The sequence below is a fragment of the Anas platyrhynchos genome, chromosome Z, assembly GCF_047663525.1.
Source record: "Anas platyrhynchos isolate ZD024472 breed Pekin duck chromosome Z, IASCAAS_PekinDuck_T2T, whole genome shotgun sequence".
In the NCBI taxonomy this organism is placed as follows: Eukaryota; Metazoa; Chordata; class Aves; order Anseriformes; family Anatidae; genus Anas; species Anas platyrhynchos.
This window is the reverse complement of record NC_092621.1, coordinates 40,010,001-40,029,882: the sequence shown is the minus strand read 5'-3', so window position 1 is coordinate 40,029,882 and position 19,882 is coordinate 40,010,001. Positions and strand designations below refer to the sequence as shown.

At 37.5% G+C, this 19,882-nt stretch overlaps 1 protein-coding gene across 4 annotated transcripts in view; it reads right to left on the bottom strand.

Moving 5' to 3' along the window:
• The window catches only part of TRPM3 (transient receptor potential cation channel subfamily M member 3), a 424,148-nt gene that overhangs the window by 74,834 nt on the left and 329,432 nt on the right, over nucleotides 1-19,882 (bottom strand). The window lies entirely within an intron of this gene.

The following is a 19,882-nucleotide window of genomic DNA, read 5'->3' as shown; positions in this document are numbered from 1 at the left end:
CTAAGCTTTGAGGTGGTGAGGTTACACACACAATTCATAAAGAATAAGAATGAACATTGTGGGTCTGTTCTTTCAAGGCAATTTAACTCTTGGTTGAGACAGCACTGAAATATATAGAAGTGTAAATCCCCTTGCTCTTTTTGTTACTATGGCAATAGATGCTCTTGGACCTCTGTTTCCTGAAAGGCAACCAAGACTGCAGTCCTTTATTTATTTTATTTTATTTTATTTTATTTTATTTTATTTTATTTTATTTTATTTTATTTTATTTTATTTTATTTTATTTTATTTTATTTTATTTTATTTTATTTATATTATTTTATTTACACTGTGTTAACATTGTTATCTGAATAAATTAGACTTTTTTTTTTCCCTTTTGCCACTACTGACTGCCCCCATAAAATTTGAAATAAGCAATCTGTTTAATTAGCAATTTTGTAAACATATTTTACACTCATATTCAGGAGCACACATAGTCCCTAAATTCTTACTTGTACAGCACCATTGAATTACAGCAGCATCTGGAACAGAAGTCAGCAAACATCAGTGCTGAAAATATAGTACAAGGAGGTGGGAAAAGGATTTCCTTTATATATATTTTATATATTTCCTTATATATAAAGTAGTTAAGTCTAATCTTCAGTTTACCAGCTGAAATAGCCCTACAGGTTATATCCCAAGAAATTCACTGCAGATCTCCTGTAACACCTATTCTAGTTTAACATGACCCTGGAAGCACTAGGGAGTTCAAAGAGATGTTAGAGAGTTTGCTCCATAGTGCAGCATTATAGACACTGAGAAGGCAAACTGGATTAAGCCATGTGGAAACTGGTTTAGCTTACTTAATCAACTGGGTTAAATTCTGCCTAACACAATGTGAAGTATTTACATTAGCATTACATTACGTGTCTTCCCCAGTTTAAATAGATAGTTCTCAAATTAGACTTTGTTTGACCCTCAGAGGTGTTCCTGATACAAAATATAAATACTACAAATGATACTTTAATGATTTGTTTTTCCTCCCTCATCCAGAGTCTACAGATGTTTCTGTACTTTTTTTTTTTTTTTTTTTTTTTTTTTTTAAATATCTACAGCAACTGTCAAGTAAGCCTTCCCTGCAGTGCAGTCAGTCTGGTTCTTTGACCTGTGGAGCATAGCTAATATGGGCACAAACATATATTTATATCTAAGTATCATCTCAGAACACAGTAAAAACATAAGTTGATGAGATCAAGTCTTCTCCTGTTTAAGTGTATGATGAACTATGTCACAGAGGTTAGTAGTCAGGTTGGGGGAGGAAGGGAAGGGTGGATTAGAAAGTAGAGGAAAGAGAAAGCCCTTACCAAGAAGGAAAGAGGAACATCTTCCCTCTTGTGGGTAGGTCTGCAGCTGATGAAAAATTGTAAGTGCTCAAACATTTGTTTGAGCATGATATCCTCATAAAGATTTGCATTCTCCTGCATTCTCTATGAATCGAGGCACTTCCTTAATATTAAATGGATGTGTGTCTGCCTGGCAAGCAGCTCAGATGGTTCTGGAAATGTGCTGTTTGCAGCTCTGGACTTGGTGGTACCAACACATGGTAAAATGCCATTCTTGTACTTTATGGCCAGGTAAAGCAATCAGTTCATGGGGGCCTGAAAATACTCAACTAAGGTAGTTCAGACTCTGCAGTGGAAGAATGAAGAACATCTTAAGCCAAAATTGTGCTCAGTAAACTCCCAGCTTAATTAAAAAATGTCACATAAATTGCAAACACTGAACAGTTTATCATCACAGGAAAACTAAGTGAAGAACTTTGCATGTATTGGAACACATATAACCTTAAATTCCAACTTCTTTTTCCTATCTTTTCACTTCATCCCTTTCTCCCTCAGAAAAATCAACCCATTCCAGCAGAACAAATTGCTACCATATAAAAAAGAAAGAAGAAATCTAAAATTTAGTTGCATCTGAATAAAAAAGTTACCTTTAGAAGATAACAGTTAATTTATTATTATGTGCAAGAGGTCAAGCCATAACCCAAGCACTAAAATAAAGAAAGAGAAGATAACCAGATTAGAGATAGGAATAGAAAAAGTGTTTGGACTCAAAACAGATTTACCATCATCTGGGGGCTCATACCCAAGACTGAACTAGAATTTTGGACTGACCAAAGCAAAATCTCATGGTTATTCCTTTCAAAATGCTAAAAAGTTAGTAGCTCAAAGATTTGCCTGTGGATTTTTGCCTGTTCTGAATGCACAATTATTATTATTATTATTTTAGGACAGAAAACAGGCATGCTCATTGTGGTTTAGGCTAACTCTGACTGTCCATAGATGCTCTCTTTATGGTCACAGGTCATGAAGAAGATTTTGGCTAACATGCAGCACCTTACCACTCTTATTCATGAACCTTTTTTTTTATGAGAAGCTAGTTATCCTTTGAACTGATTTTTCACACAATTCTGTAGATGAAATTTTAGTCCTGACCTGCAGAATTTTTCAATCATAGTCCTGTTCCCCTTGTATCTTTGCAAGAAATATTGGTTATTTCCACTACTTGACATCTTCAGAGATCATAGAATCATAGAACATCCGAGTTGGAAGGGACCCACAAGGATCATCTAGTCCAACTCCTGGGTCCCCCAAGGACCACCTCAAAACAAATAAATAAATAAATACAATCAGATCATGTGTCTAAGAGCATTGTCCAAATGCTTCTTGAACTCCGACAGGCTCAGTGCCATGACATCATTCCTTGAGAGCCTGTTCCAGTGCCCAATCACTCTCATGGTAAAAAACATTTTCTTGATACCCAGGCTCCTGAGCCTTCCCTGTTGCAGCTTCAAGCTGTTTCCTCAAATCCTATTGCTAGTCACCTGAGAGAAGAGACCAGTTCCTCTCTGCTCCCCATGGTGAGGAAGTTGTAGACCATGATGAGGTCTCTCCTCAGTCTCCTCTTCTCCAGGCTGAACAAACCAATTGACTTCAGCTGTTCCTCATGTCTTTCCCTCTAGGCCCTTCACCATCTTTGTAGACCTCCTTTGGATGCTCTTAAATAGTTTTATATCTTTCTTATGCTGTGTTGCCCCAAACTGCACACAATACTCAAGGTGAGGCTGCACCACCACAGAGTAGAGTGGGACAATCGCTTCCCTTGACTGGCTAACAATGCCGTGCTTGATGTACCCCAGATATGGTTGGCTCTCATGGCACACAAACAAAAACACACAAAAAAAGAAAGCTTTACTTCTTTAAAGGAAAAGAAGTGACATAGTTCCTCAGAGCCATTCATCTTGAAAAAGACCAGCCTCCTGCTTAAAACTACTGTAGTCCTGCTTAAACCTTAGTTTTAGAAGCTACAGTTGTAGCTTCTGTTCAGCCTCAGTGAAAAACTAAAAGGAGATATAAGTTAATGAGGCATTGAGATCCAGACCATTTAATTATATATAAGTAATATATACATATAAAAATGATATATATAAGACAACACAAAAGTAAACAAACAAAACAACACAAGCAAGCAAGCAAAAAAACCAAACAACAAACAAACAAACCCACAAAATAACAAAACAAGCAAACAAAAAAACAAAGTTAAAATGTAATGTATGCTTAAGACTTGTTTGCCCTGGAAAAATAAAAGTAGTGGAAAGAGTTGCAGTAGCAGTCAGGCTAACCTGAGACATTCTTTGGAATTGCTGTGAAAGAGATTAGTTTAAACTGAACAATTTTCTTTATGCTGATCTGATTCAAACTGTATCTATAAAATAGTTTTCTATTTTTTTTCATACTATACTTATATTACAACGAAAAACTATCATTTAATTCCTCAGCTATTTTGTTTTGGAACAACAAAAAAAACATATGTTCAGAGAAGAACAAAAAAGAACTTCCTTTTGCCCAGATGTTTTGTGCTACGTTATTACTTCCATGTAGCCAGTAGTTTCAACTGTTGATGTTAAACTCAATTACTTTAAAAGATATTTATTTATTTATTTTATTTATTTATTTATTTATTTATTTGTGTTCCTCACTTTGGGTATTTTGGGATTGGTCTTTTTTTGATTTCCTTTTTTCCTTTGTCAGTGTTCACACAATTTATTGGCTTGAAATGGTTCTTTTGGGTAATTGCCTGAGGCATCTCAGTGTACAAGTGTGAATTGCAACAACAGTACAAGCTTTTTTCTTTTTAATCTACTTTTTCATCTCTTCTTTACAAATATGTAAAAGCTGATGTTAACACTCCTTAGAAATACAAAAATGTATTGCATTGCACTGAATGAGTTAAACCTTCAGATGAAACCCAACTGAAACAGACATGCAAGAATAGCTCTTAAGACACCAATAAAAACTGCACCAATGAGCTGCAAAAGCAGCATTAATGGGCATTGTGATTCTTACTAAATGTGGCTGTAAAGTTTGACTTCTTTTTGATATGCCCATATCAAAATGTAATGTATGTAATTTACATCTATATGTAAAGTATAGTAGACAGCAGCTCAGGTTGTTCACTTTTAAATGCTTCTGTGTTTGTGAGAGGCTGAATTTAATATTTACAGGTGAAACAGGGTACCTTCCTTTATTATCCTTTGATAAGCTTGTTATAGGAGGAAGATGAAGAGTGGAGAGGAAGAGGTGACAGAGTAGAGATCACCAGCTCTGCTGGGCTCCTCACAGGAGGAGGTGATTGAGAGCCACCTGGAAAAATACTGTCTTAGTTTTATAGTGAAAAGAAAAAATGAAGGTACCACAACACAGAAGACTACTTATCATTTTCCTCTACAAATTTTGCCTGAGTGAAATGGATAAGGTTTGTTCTTAAAAGCAGGAAAAGAAAAACAAAACAAAACAAAGCTGGAAAGGTCTTCTCACTATCTCATTGTAGATCATCTTGAAACATCTTAATGTGTACAGCAGTAACTTCTAGGAAAAATAAAAATGAAAACAACAACAACATCGACAAAACCCTAGCTGTGTCCTATTTCTTCCTAGGAAAATATGCTAGGAAATCACTGAGCCAAAACAAACCTCTGCAAGCACAATGATTGCAGCACATTGTGGTCCTTGCCAGAAATAATTACAGTCCAGCAGGGTAGAAACCTAATTTTCGGGCAAGGCAGGTAGAAAGCAAGTGAAAAACAAAGGGATGAAGAAGAAAAATCAGCAGGACAGAAATCCATGGAGGGTGGGGTGGTTGCAGAGCTGAGCAAGAGGAAGAGATTATCTGACCTTAGGCACTTTATTAAATGCAATCATATTAAAACAGCTTTTTTTTTTTTTTTTTTTTTTTTTTTTTTTTTTTCTTTTTTAGTTTGTTTGCGTGTTTTGTTTAGTGCCACCTTCATTCTTCTTTGTCAGATTTATTTTTATTACAGTTTTCCTTTGCCTCTTCTGGCTCAGTAGGGCCAGTTTAACCTGATATGATGAATCCTGTTATTCATTTATCTTCATGCTGGTACTTCATTGCACTTCTATAGGCACGGTCAAACAATACTGTTTTACCTGAGAGCAAGAAATATGATCCAGACTTTCAGAACTAAGTGACATACTGGCATACACAGATATTACATTGACATTTAGGATTTCCCAAATCTTGTGTGCACATAAATTCAGGGTTACCTTAGAAATACAGATTACAGCTGTGAGTATACAGATGAGTATATGCGAGTATACAGATGAGTATATGCAGTTTCCTTAATGGTAGCTGACAAATCAAAGGACCAACAAGGAAGAAAATACATCAAATAGATGCTGAAGAGGGAAGATGTGGTCAAACAGAAAGCAAATGAAGTCATAGGTGATTCAACCTTTGAAGTTGCATGGGCATTGAGACACTTCAGAGCATATAAGTATTATAGGTTTCAGTATTCTAATCACAAAACTTCTGAATTCTTAGAACTGGTTCAGTTCCTTTGTAACTGTATTTATGTCCCTTAGTAATCTGGGTGAAGCAGGGCTATTGGAGAAGGCAGGAGGGGATGCAGCAGACAGACAGACACAATTCAGGTTATTTGATCAGCAAGTTATACACAACCATGGGAAAATCCTTGTCACAAAAATTGTTTTGCTTTATAGATTCCTCTTTAAAGCAAGTATAAAACAAGAGACAGAATAGCTCTGTCACTGTTTTCTATTTTCAGGCCTTGTTGGATATATCAATGATAAATTTTCCTTAGAATGAACTGCTGTATGGAGAACAGGTTAGTAATGGATGAAGCTGATTGTACCACTAGAAGGAGAAGCAAGAGCAATAGGTAGGGACATCAGCCATGGTCATTACTAACTGCAAATTCTCCAGATTATGGTATGGGAATTCATTCTATGATTTCATAGAAATATTTCTCAATAGTTCAAAATAGCACTTGGTGAAATTAATCACAGGACAGAAGTTATTCCTAAGGATCAGAATATTTGTTTCTTTTGATGACTTTTCTAACCAAAAATAAGTCCATCCTGCCTTCCCTCCCAACACACTTTTTTTTTTTTTTTTATTTCTGTTCAAAGACAGTTATAAATGCCCACGATCGAATCTGAATAGCTATGCAACACCAGGCTGCTCTAAGTTTCCTATTACAGTTAATTTTTTTTTTTTTTTTTTCAGTAAGGTTGATGTCAGCCCCTTTGGAGTAAGAAAAAAAGGATGAAATATATTCAGATTTTTAGCTGGTATGTGTTTGAAGAAAGAGGATACAACATCATATCAGCAGGAAGAATGTACAACTGCATTGAAAAGCATTTTACCCACTGTCATAGAAGCAAGAGAAAAAGAAGAAATATTGTTCTCTATACCTCAGATTGACAGTGCCTGCTGACTACACAATGGATAGCTGAGGAGAGATAAAAAAGCAGGGTGGAAATGATGACAGCAGAGAAAGCTGCCGGCAGTACTCTCTTTACATGCTGTATTCATAACATCTTAAGAATACTCCAAATTATTCATACTTTTAGAGATGGGATTGTTTTTCACTGGCATTTCACTGTCAAGTCAGGAGAACATACAGTGATTTCAAATTACTCTAAATGATTTTTTATTTTATTTTATTTTATTTTATTTTATTTTATTTTATTTTATTTTATTTTATTTTATTTATTTATTTATTTTGCTATCTCCATACAATCTTTTGAATGTCCTTAAATCTCACCCATGGAAAATTCACTAATTGATGTTTGTACGTATTTTGGTCAGAAAAAAAACACACCTCCTTTTCTACAAAACAAAACAAACAAACAAAAACTAACCAACCAAACAAAAAACAGATACAGTTTTGAACAGAGCCTGAAACTCCCTGCTTGAGAGGCTAAGTTCAGAAACATAGGCAGTTCCTTCTAGAGTGCATGTTGACATTTATAATTTAGTTAGGCCTACCTGAATATTTCAGAGGAAAATTCCTCTGAAAAGAAAAAGGAGACTTTTAATGAAACAAGGTCTGTTATGCAAAGTATCAAAATGGCTCAGATAATAGGGGAAAGCATTTTCTTTTTTTTCTTGCAAAAAATAATCCTGTTTAGCTCAGAGGAAAAGCTTCTTGTTGTGGAGGCATAACAAAGATCAAAGTGAGCAGGTGAGTAGATGGATAATACTGCAGAAGAAAGAGGGTGGCAAAAAAGAAGAACTTCAGGAACAGAAAGATTAGAGAGAATCATGTTTACGGAAAGAAAACCTAAATTAAATGGTGTGCTATTCTGAGGAATAAAAAAGCGAATTCCAAATGAGAAAACAAGAGGGAGCACACACATGAGGGGAGAAGTTTGAATGTCGGCTGCAGTTTCAGAATTATTTACATTTCATTTTGCTTTGTGGCAGCACTGCAACACATTTTATTGCTCGATCCAACAATTTGTCACAGACTCATTTTCTGGTAACAAGCAGAGAACAAACAAAAAAATCAGTGTTTATAAGAATGGCAGCAATTCTGCAATGAGAAGCCATCTAGGTGCACAGAAAATCATGTTACAGAAATTACTGTCAGTGTTTGGTTTCTCCAGTAATTGGTATCTTTTGTTCAAGACTGAGACAGCTGTGTCAACCTCTTAATGACTGGTGAGAGAATGCTATGGAAATGTCACAGCTTTGTCCCATGTAAAAAACTTACAGTGTACACAATACTTTTTAAGCCTTACAGCACTGCCAGCAGTTTGGAATGCAATAAGGTTGGATATAGTGTTTAGGGACATGGTTTAGTGGGTGATATTGGTGGTTGGGGGATGGTTGGACTAGATGATCTTGGATCTTTCTAACCCTTGTGATTCTATGATTCTATATATATTTCCAGTAGAATAAATGACCCCAAACAAGTTTTGGAAGTAAAAAACATTGAAAACAATCATTTTCCCTAGTGCTTTCATACTGTTACATTACGCAATTTATCCCTCTATACAGGCAGTGTACCAGCTCCTGATTTTAATGATGAGGAAACAGGAATAAATATAAATTGTAACTCACAAAGAATATAAGCAGAGAAACAGAATTTAGATATTGTCCATTAATTTACAGTGCATCAGCATATTGTGATGATAAAGACAGATATGTTTCCACACACATGTGTACTGCTTCTGACGAATGTGGAGAACTGGTAACAACAGATGAGGAGAAGGCAGAGGTACTTAACAACTTCTTTGTCTCAGTCTTCACTGGGGTCAGGCTTCCCACACCTCTTGAGTCCTCAAACATCTAGGCAGGGGCTGGGGGAGCAGAGTCCCTCCCACTGTAAATAAAGAGCAAGTTTGTGACCTCCTGACACAACTACAAGTCTATGGGGCCTGATGACATGCATCCCAGGGTCCTGAGGGAATTAGCTGATGTAGTTGCCAAGCCACTCTCCATCAGATTTGAAAAATCATGGCTGTCAGGTGAATTGCCCAGTGACAGGAAGAAGAGAACATCACACCCAGTTTTAAAAAGGGTAGAAGGTAAGACTCAGGGAACTACAGACCAATGAGACTCACTTCTGTGCCTGGCAAGATCATGGAATGAATCTCCCTGAAGGCAATGGCACATGCAAGACAAAGATGTGATCCAGGACAGCCAGCATGGCTTTGCCAAGGGCTAACTGTGCTTGACCAATCTGCTGGACTTGTATGGTGGAGTGACTGTATCAGTCAACAAGAGCAGACCAACCGATTTTATCTACTTGGACTTCTGTAAGGCTTTTGACATGGTCAAACAAAACATCCTAAACATTATTTTGGAAAATCTCAATGGATTTGAAGGGTAGACCACCTGGAAGATAAGGAATAGGCTGGATGGCCGCACCCAGAGAGTTGTGATCAATGGTTCTATGTCCAGGTGGAGGCTGGTGATGATCTGTATTCTGTCTTGGGACTGCTGCTTTTCAATATCTTCATCAATGACATAGGTAATGGGACTGAGTGAACCCTCAACAAGTTTTCAAATGACACCAAGCTGAGTTGTACAGCGGACAGCAAAATAAGATGTGCCATTCAAAGGTCCCTGGACAGGCTGGAGAAGTGGGCCCATGTGAATCTAATGAGTTTCAACAAGTCAAAGTGCAAAGTGCATCTGGGCTGGGGCAATCCCAGACATGAAGACAGACTAGGAGAACTGACAGAGCACAGCCTCGCAGAGTGACTTCTGGTGGATGAAGTCTTGACATGAGCTGGCAGTGTGTGCCTACAGCCCGGAAGGCCAACAGTGTCCTGGGCTGTATCAAAAGTGGAGTGGCCAGCACGTTGAGAGAGGTGATTGTCCCCCTCTGCTCTGCCCCACCTAAAGTACTACACCCAGGTTTTGGTCTCCCATCACAATGAAGATATGGACCTGTTAAAGTGGGTCCAGAGGAGGGCCACAAAGTTGATCAGAGGGCTGGAGCACCTCTTTTATGAGGAAAGGCTGAGAAAAGTGGGGCTGTTCAGCCTAAAGAAAAGAAGGCTCTGGCGAGACCTCATTGCAGCCTTTCAATACTTAAAGGAGTCTTATAAAAAGGATGGGGAGGAACTCTTTTCTTGGGTAGATAATGATTGAACAAGAGGGAATGGTCTTAAACTAAAAGAGCATAGATTTAGATTAGACATTAGGAAGAAATTATTCACTGTAAGGGTAGAGAGGCACTGGAAAGAGGTTCACCAAAGAACTTGTAGATATCCCATCCCTGGAGGAGTTCAAGTCCATGTTGGATGGGACCTTGGCCAACCTGATTTAGTGGCATGGGCATTGGAGTTAGATGATCTTTATGGTCCCTTCCAACCCAAGCCATTCTATGATTCTGTAATTCCATGAAGGCTTGCAGTACAGGAACTGGTTGAGAACAACTAGGAAGAGAAATGGCTTGGGGTAACAGGATGATAGGCATCAGCCATTTAGCTATTTAACCCCATCAAACTAGTGTTTCCTTGAAAATGTACTCTCCTGACAAACAGGCACCCATGCCATGGACTGAGGAGGTCAGAGTTAACTGAGGAGGTCATAGTTAACAGAGTTAACTATGGCTGTGTGTGTCTGGCCTGCTGAGAGAAACCCATGTGCATTCCATTTGAACTTTACTTTTACATTTACAGTCTCATACATCTCAGGTCATCTCATAAGTGTGTGTCCCCATACAAGTCCCTTTAAATCATTCTGGGAAATTAGGAACTGGCAGCAACTCACAGCCTTAGCCAGTGTTACAATTGAATAAACACATCCCTTTTGGCACTTGCCCTTGGATCTGCAGTATCTTTGCTCTCCTGCTAAGCTAACAATCTTGGGCAGAGTACTATTTCTGTAAAAACCAGCCAAGAAAGCCAATGTTATTCTAGGCTTTTATTTAGATAATTTAACCTATAACCTTTATCTTGCTCAAGGATACTAACTACAGAAAAACTAAATCAAGTTTCAAAGCAAATTTTAATAAAAAAGATATCAATGAAATAAAAAACTCACCACTGAGATGGATAAATGTAATATTCTCTTATTTTAAGAGATCAAAAGTCCAATTTGTTTATTCTCACTGCTGTATATACTGAAAAATTATGTCTTGCAAACTACTGCCTTAAACAATGTTGTCTGTAGGACTTACACGCTCGGATACATCTTCAAATGTTGATTTTAGAGGGAAGCGTGGTGAGTTGATTGGATAACAACAATATTAAGACTGTGGACTCTTGCTTCATTTTAAACCTTTTTTTTTTTTTTTTTTTTTCTGTGCAACATCTGTACAAATAGTCTGACAGAATATGGGTGCCCAGGTTACTTTGTTATAGATGATACAGGTGCATGTCTATTCTGGATTTAGGTTGTCAATAATGTCATGATGACGCACAGAAAACAAGCAGCAAAATTAGTCATGAACCTTTAGTTTCATAACTGTCTTGGTACTGATAGTAAGCAGGTAATACTTGGAAAAGGCAGCTCAGTTGATCTACATGAGCTTCTGTAGATATTTCTACAGGATGGCAAATTGGCAGATACTGCTGTATCTACACAGAAGCTCCATCTCATACGATGAGTTCCTCATCAATGAATAAGATATTATAGCATTAATGAATGGGTGTCCATGACTCAGCTGAAGTCATGGAAAGAGAAATTAGATTTTCTAAGAATGGCAAAAAAAATTACAACTTGTCAGACATGACTGGGATGGGTAGTGAGAAAGGTTTCTATTATGTGGAGTGTACACACGACATTAAATTCTTCCAACTTCCTGACTGGAAATATTGGTTTGTATTATATTGTATATTATATTGTGCATTATATTGTTGTCTGTATTATCTTGCTGGCCACATGCTACAGTTCTGCCTTAACTTTCATTCCTGGGACAATTGACAGGGCTGTATAATGGCTCGGTGTGCATTTTGCATAATTACTTGCTGGAGTAGTTTAACACTGATGAGCAATGTCAGCACCACACGGCTAGTTTCTTACTCCCCTTCCTCAACTGGATGAGGATGTAAAGGGATAGGATGGAGAAAGGGATAGGGGGAGAAAATGAAAAATGAAATGGAGAAAAAATGAAAAAAGGCTTGCACATTTGATATAGGAACAGTTTAAGGAAAGGAAAAAAAAAAAAAAGAAGGCCATGCAGAAGCAAAAGGAGAAAAAATATTTTCTACTTCCTATCCTCAAGTGATGTTCAACCACTTCCTGGAAAGCAGGACCTGTGTGTATACACAGTAGTTGCTTGGGAAGACCAGTGTTTTCACAAGAGTACCCCCTTCTTCTTCCCATTCTCCAGGTTTTATTGGTGTGTGTAACATCGTGTGACACACAATATTCCTTTGGTTTGTTTAGGTCAGCTGCCCTGGCTGTGTTCCCTCCCCACCTCTTGCCACTCCCAGCCCAGTGGCTTTATGGAGTGTTGTAGTGATGGCCTTAGTGCTGTGCCAGCTCTACTCAGCAATAGACAAGACATTGCTGCAAAACAAATTCTGTTCTAGCTATAAGTGCAGTGCACAACACTGCTGTGTTGTGCTGCTGTGGGGAAAGTGAACTTCATCCCAGCCAGACCAAGTACCCTTGTTAATAGTGTAAATGGTCTAATGGAAGTTCCTACAAACATATTTTTAAGGGAAAATAAAAAATTTAAATCTAAATCTGCAAAAAAGATGCAAATTTAATAATGCAATACATAGAAAAAGGAGATATTTGTAGTAAGTATCTAATAGGTAACTCCACCTGTGATAATTGTGTATCATAGAATCATAGAATCATAGAATATCCTGAGTTGGAAGGGACCCATAAGGACAAGAGTCCAACTCCTGGCACTGCACAGGTCTACCCAAAAATTTAGACCATGTGACTAAGTGCACAGTCCAAATGCTTCTTAAACTCCAACAGGCTTGGTGCAGTGACTACTTCACTGGGGAGCCTGTTCCAGTGTGAAGAACCTCTTCCTGATGTCTAGCCTAAACTTCCTGATGTCTAGCCCTGCCTCAGCTTAACACCGTTCCCGCAGGTCCTATCACTGATGATTACAGAGAATACGTCATCTGCCTCTCCACTCCCCCTTGTGAGGAAGTTGTAGACTGTGATGAGCCTCCTCTTTTGCAGGCTGAACAGGCCCAGTGACCTCAGGCACTCCTCATGTCTTCCCCTCTAGGCCTTTCACCATCTTAGTCACCCTCCTCTGGACACTCTCCAACAGTTTAATGTCCTTCTTGTACTCTGGTACCCAGAACTGCACACAGTACTTGAGGTGAGGTCGCACTAGTGCAGAGTAGAGCAGATGTATATGCAAAATGCATCAAATAAACCTAAAATTGTCCACTTACTGACTGTAAGCAACAGACCAGATATTTACTATAGCGCTCTAGGTGGCTGTTGTCACAAAAGAACATCACCAGACTTGTGCTGAACCTGGCATTAGAGTGGTTTAGGATGGACCAATTAACTGACTAAATCACAGAATCACAGAATCATCTAGGTTGGAAGAGACTTCCAAGATCACCTAGTCCAGCCTCTGGCCTAACACTAACAAGTCCTCCACTAAACCATATCACTAAGCTCTACATCTAGAAGTCTTTTAAAGACCTCCAGGGATGGTGGTTCAACCACTTCCCTGGGCAGCCCATTCCAATGCCTAACAACCCTTTCTGTAAATAAGTTCTTCCTAATATCCAATCTAAAATTCCCCTGGCACAATTTTAGCCCATTCCCCCTTGTCCTATCACCAGGTATGTGTGAAAATAGACCAACCCCCACCTCCCTACGGCCTCCTTTAAGGTACCTTTAGAGTGGGATAAGGTCGCCCTGAGCCTCCTCTTCTCCAGGCTAAACAACCCCAGCTCCCTCAGCTGCTCCTTGTAAGACTTTTTCTCCAGACCACTCATTAGAAATTGCACAGTTTTGTTTTGACATTTGATCTCACATTTTTGGGCTTTTTGTCTGCAGAAGCCCTTGCAAAGCAGCTGCTAGGATCAAAAGCTGTTCAAAGCTTTGGTGTAATACAACTTTTTTTTTTTTTTCTTTTTGTTAAGTAACTGTTTGGCTTGTTGAACGTGTTCACTGGTTTCTGAGATAATAATAATAATAAACAAACAAACAAACAAGCAAACAAAACCAACAAGAACAACAAGAAAAAAGCAGACATCTCCTTGCAAAGACTTTGTTCTATGTGGAGTCAATGACAAAGCCCAGCTGACTTCTTGGTGGAAGAAGAAAAAAAAGCATGATATTGTCTTAGCAGAAAGGAATCAAATAAAGCTTACAGAATGCAGTACTACTGGGTAGAACTGTAAGACTTATTTACAGAGGTAGGGCTTACATACTAGACTAAACCTATTGATCTGCATTGACTGCAAAGGAGATTTGACCTTCATCAAAATTAGGAGATCTACTACAGTCACTACTGAAGACAACTGGCCCCTCCATTTGGACACAGAGGACTAATTAACATCAGTACACTTTATGCTGGAAATCTCACGGAATATGTTTCCATGGGTGAGAGAATTCCAGCTACCAGCAGACCATTAACAACATGATGTTCCCTTGCTACAGAGCTTTACTACCAAGTTACATGCTGTTCACAGCAATTATACTTCTGCAGGAACCACAATTTTTACTGTTTGAGAAGTCACCACTCCCTCTTCTGCCTCTATGAAAAATACTCCATTAGCATTACAAAATCTTAGCTGAAATAATTTGTTTATGAGACCAAATTAATTAAAAAAAATGGATTAGAATGAAATTTCTAGCCTTTGGGAAGGGCCAAAGAAATAATTAATTAATAGATAGATAATTTGAAAATTCATTGGCAAATTCTTAAAAGTCCATTTAATTTAGCTAATATTTATTTCAAACACGTCTATGTGTACATTAATAAACACATCCAGATGATGGATAATTAGCATATTAATTCTCTGGACCTCTACATCCAACTTAAAACCACACTGTGTTTTCTGTGTTTTGAAGCTAGAATATAGAATCGTAGAATCATCTGGGCTGGAAAACACCTTCAAGATCATCAAATCCAACCATTATTATAGCAGTATAGCAGTGTTTTTTTTTTTTTTTTTTTTTTTTTTTTTTTTTCCCCTTGTAATCCATTAGTTTCAAAATACTTAGCAAAGAAATTAAAACATACTACTTGATTTTTACAATTACAGTGTTTGTTTATAAGACCAGGTCAAGCTTTTTTTTTTTTTTTTTTTTTTTTTTTTCGTAACTGTTCCAGAAATGTGGACAGGCTCACTCCAGCCTTTTCAGTCAGACAGATTAGAAACCACTGGAGATGAATAAGTCTTACTGGTAGTCCAGAGAGAATAGAAACTGCTAGATCACTCAGCAGCTTCTCAGTATTTTGTGTAAATAACCAATATAATGAGTAAAAGCTGGGGTAGTACTGGGGTAAAATGTTAGCCTTGCAATACAGGTTGCTTATAAACTGCATCTTTGCATTTCTGGACAATTTGGATTTGTCTCTGAAAGAAAAAAGCAATAAATACTAAGCTTCTTCACTATACAGGCTCTCCAGATCTCTTCCCAATGCACCCAGCTACTTCAGAGTGACACCTGAATTATTTAATTGGACAGCACCTGGGTTGCAAGTTAACCATGAAGATAACTGTAATGACCATTTATATGTTCAGGAAAAACAAACAAACAAACAAACAAAACAGAAACAAAACCAAAACAGCTATAAGGTCACACTTGTCATTAAGCAGCCATTACGTTCATCACAATGACCATGCACCAAGCCACAGAAATAGCTGAGAATAGGAGAGGCGAGGAAAAATATCTATTTTTTGCTGACATGAAATAGGAATGGGATTTTCTTGTTTCTCCTGTAGCAAGAAACAAATTTTATCTGTGGCATCTATGTGGGAATGAGCTCCAGGGATTGACAGGTGCATACAAACCTATGCCCACTACCAATACTCTCTTTCCACAAACCCTTCTTGTACAGTCTTTGTAGCAATAAGACAACAAATTCAACCAACAGGCCGTACATAGTTAATATACTATTTTTTGATTACTAAGGTACCAAGACTGGACCTATCCTGATTCATGGCAAAAGCCTCCTCTCTAAAATGGATATAAGATTATGTCTGTTAACTCTCAAAGAGCTATTTGGGAAACAATTTTTTTTTAATTTTATGAAAAACCTACCTAGTTGCACTGTTTTTTTTTTTTGTTTTTTTTTTTTTTTACAGGGACATGTACCTCTCTTGCTTGCCAGAATGTTTTTTCCCAGACCCTCCCCAAACAAGCTTCCTTCTTTTGCTTCTGTCTGCTCCAATGGTTTAGGAACTCCAGCAATATGCCAGTCTAAGCTTCAAAATTATTCAGTACTCCTAAAAGAGTAGACCAGCCTGTTTTTGTCAGATAACTCAAACACCAGAATTATTGTTCTAAGGGCACATAATAAGTACTGACACACAGATGAAACAAGAATTCTTAACTATAACCCAACACAATGCATTTCTAGAGTCTATCTGAAGTGGATTATCTGCTATCCAGTTATTTGAGGATAACTGCAGAGCTGGGCCACTGCCAGGCCTTGACAGGCTGAGTCCTCAGTCAATGAATTGCAATGACCTACTCTTTCAATTCTGAGAAGAAATTCCACAATGAAATGAAGGATCAAAACACACCCTTGAAGACTGTTTCTTTCTCTCATAAAATAATAATAATAATAATAATAATAATAATAATAATAATAATAATAATAATAATAATAATAATAATATTGTGCTAATTTCTGGAATTCCAGTTCCATTTTATTGTGCTTTTGGACTAATCAATATGGGTGCAAATATCCCAAGTGGAAAAATTCTACTTTCATTTCTTAAAAACCTCCTAAAACCTCCTTCTTTCTCCTCCTCCACCCTCCTTCCCCCCCCATTTTTTTTTTTTGGTTTGTTTTTGTTTTTGTTTTTCTGTGTCAGACAAGATATCAAATGGGCTCTTTTAGCTTCTCATGAGCTTCATGTATGAGATTGGAAAATATATTCACAGTACTTTTTAAAAAACAGTGTTTGTTGGACTTCACAATACTGCTTCTTCTACAGTTAGTTTTTGATGAACCTTCATGTCATTATTCGAGGAACTTTTTAGGGTAAATATTTTTTTAAGAATTCTAAGAGTAACAGTAGAGAATCTCCATAAATTACATAAGAAAAATGTTCTATGCCCTTGTAATCTACAGTCATACATTCATAGTCTTCTTAATTTTATATAGAATTTTATGCTCTATATTTTATTAATCACCTTGCTCCAAATAAGTTTCTGAATGTGAGTGCAGATGTATGCAACACTATCACAGCCAAGTTTACAATTGAATCAAATCTACTCATGAAACAGACAAGTAAAATTTGTTCTGTGCTGCAAACCTAACAGACTTAGTTCTCTCATCTGCTATGGCCTCACCTTATTATCTAGCTCATATACTCAGATTGAATTCATTTAATAAACTTACAGTTCAGCAAACAAATGGAATATTGCACATGTAATAATGACAATCCCTGTGCATAAAATTCATTCTTGAAGAGTGAAACTCGAAATGTCAGAACTTGAAAAGTCTATCTTATGCAGTTATTATGATTTTTTTTTCTGACCACCACATTAAAAAAAAAATTATGAAAGAAATGACAGTTTTTTTTATACATTCTAAGTAGGCAGCGTAGGAAAACTTGCTTTCCAAGTCAGCTTTTTGTTCCTTTCCAGAGATTAAATTGTGGTTTGTTTTCTCTTTTCACTTTTCCTTTTCGCATCTGTGACTCATCTGTATTTACCATTTTCCTATCTATGCATGTTTGCACTTATCTGTTTAGGATGCATACTGCCACTCTCTCTCCCACTGTCTTTTTTGCTTTCTATGAGTTCAGCATCACCAAAGTTAGGCAGTCGGGTACACTGTACCCATGAACTTAGGGAAAATAGTCATGATCAGTTTGGCTGATGCTGAGTTCTCATAAGAGACAGTTTTCTACATCTTCCTTTTGCTAAGGGAAAAAAGTGTTTTTCCTTTATTTTGTTTATTTCTTTTGAGAGAGAAGAGATTAAGGTGATGACAAAGTCTGTTCATCAAGCAGTATTTTGTATTACGCACAAACCAAATTAGAAGGTCAACACTGAGGAAGGACAGGAGCTGGGACAGAAGTAGGAAATATGAAACATCTTGCTATGTAGATCCAGTGAAGTCTCCACTGGAGACTAAAGTCATCCATCTCCTCTGGCAATGATTACGAAATGATTACTTCATCATTATGAAAATGAGCACCACAGTACAAAAAGTTTGTGAAACTGTTGGAGAGCGTCCAGAGGAGGGCTACGAAGATGGTGAAAGGCCTAGAGGGGAAGACATATGAGGAGCGACTGAGGTCACTGGGCCTGTTCAGCCTGAAAAAGAGGAGGCTGAGAGGAGGCCTCATCATGGTCTACAGCTTCCTCATGAGGGGGAATGGAGGGGCAGGCACTGATCTATTCTCTTTAGTCACCAGTGATAGGACCCGCAGGAATGGTGTCAACCTGAGGCAGGGGAGGTTTAGGCTAGACATCAGGAAGAGGTTCTTCACTGAGAGGGTGGTCGCACACTGGAACAGGCTCCCCAGTGAAGTAGTCACTGCACCAAGCCTGTTGGAGTTTAAGAAGCGTTTGGACTGTGCACTTAGTCACATGGTCTAAACTTTTGGGTAGACCTGTGTGGTGCCAGGAGTTGGACTCTTATCCTTATGGATCCACTCCAACTCTGGATATTCTATGATTTTAAGAAAATTGTTGTTCTTCTACATTCATATAAAATGGTATGAGTCTTAAAGGAACCATTAGGTTAGCAACCACACCTCAGACATAAAATCTTTCTGTCATACTGCTATTAGAAATACCAATGAGTACAACTAAGATACCAGAAAGAAACACTTGTGTTCATACATACTTTTTACATATGGTTGGTAAGTGTTATAAATTCAGGTTTGGAACACTTAATTATGGGCAAATCATTTCCTGGCTGATGGCTCTTCACAAGACACATAGGTAAAGAATGTAAGTGGTGACAGGTTACATGACTGTAAAGGAACTTGTAACAAAGGCACAGTCTTGCACAGAATAAAAATCCTTGTGTAAACACTGTGGACAAAAGCTTCACAGTTTAACTTTATGGGAGTAAAGGCTGTTCAAAGATTGAAAACATATTCTGTTTTAGATGGCTGGAACAATCCAGAATTTCATTCTTCCCTTCCTGATAATTCCATCTCTCCTTCCTGCTTTTCTGCCTCCCTTGTTCTTTTACATTCCCTCCATTATTCCTTTCAGCCATCTTCTAAATAGGATTTATATATTTGCATGCAGAACATTGGTTCTGCATATACATATGAATTTTATTATTATTTTCATTCTTTGTTAGTATTATTAAGATGTTAACAGAAATGCCTAAAAAGTGATATAGAGTGAAGATTTTATTTATTATATATATCTACTGATGGCACCTCATTTGATACAGTAGCTACATTACTGCATAATGAAATATTTTCAAAAGCTTAGACTTGCATCAAAACAGCATGTTCAGAACTACTAAGATGTCTAGGCCTTGCAGTGAGACTAAATGTCTAGGCCATTCAGTGAGAGTACCTCAGAAGTGGACCCTATCTCCAGCACCTTTTTCCATCACATTTCTGCTGTGGACAATATGATATACATGTCCAAATTTTAAAGAATGTCTTTCACTGTGGCTATCTGGTATTTGGAGACAGACTGCATGTGTGGGCATAAAAAGATGGTTAATTGCCTGTACCTTCTGCAGTAAGGCAGCCTTTTCAGATAAGAGCTATGTTTAGTTTTTACTCTTTTAAGTGGTAGCCATATCTGCTGTCATGATAAGAAAGTAAGAGCAACTCAACATTAAAAAAAGTCTGGCTTTGATTTGGAGATTAATTTATTAAGGAATTCTTTTTATTCACTCAGCTCTTCTACTCTCTGCATATAGCTACTACAAAAATCATTGCATGTGAAGCAAACTTGAACGCCA